We start from the raw sequence: 251 nt of genomic DNA, 5'->3' as shown, positions 1-251 counted from the left end.
ATGGGTTTGGATCAGATCTCCGTTTGGATTGGGATCGGAAGGACGCTAGTATGTCGCTCAAGGATTATATGAATTTTAAGTAATTAGTTTGATGGGTGCGATCATACCAGCACTAATGCACCGGATCCCATCAGAACTCCGCAGTTCAGCGTGCTTGGGCGAGAGTAGTACTAGGATGGGTGACCTCCTGGGAAGTCCTCGTGTTGCACCCCTCGTTTTTGTTTTTTCCGCCTTGCGAGATAAATTGACAA

At 47.4% G+C, this 251-nt stretch overlaps 1 non-coding gene across 1 annotated transcript; it reads left to right on the top strand.

Annotated features, from left to right (window-relative positions):
• Positions 1–93: 93 nt before the first annotated feature.
• On the top strand, positions 94–212 carry LOC118345396. The gene has a single exon (XR_004798933.1). It is a non-coding gene; the product is annotated as a 5S ribosomal RNA (ribosomal RNA).
• The last annotated feature ends 39 nt before the right edge of the window (positions 213–251 follow it).

The sequence above is a fragment of the Juglans regia genome, unplaced genomic scaffold, assembly GCF_001411555.2.
Source record: "Juglans regia cultivar Chandler unplaced genomic scaffold, Walnut 2.0 Scaffold_2569, whole genome shotgun sequence".
Lineage (NCBI taxonomy): Eukaryota > Viridiplantae > Streptophyta > Magnoliopsida > Fagales > Juglandaceae > Juglans > Juglans regia.
Note: the sequence above shows the minus strand (reverse complement) of the source record. Positions and strands in the feature narration are given on the sequence as shown.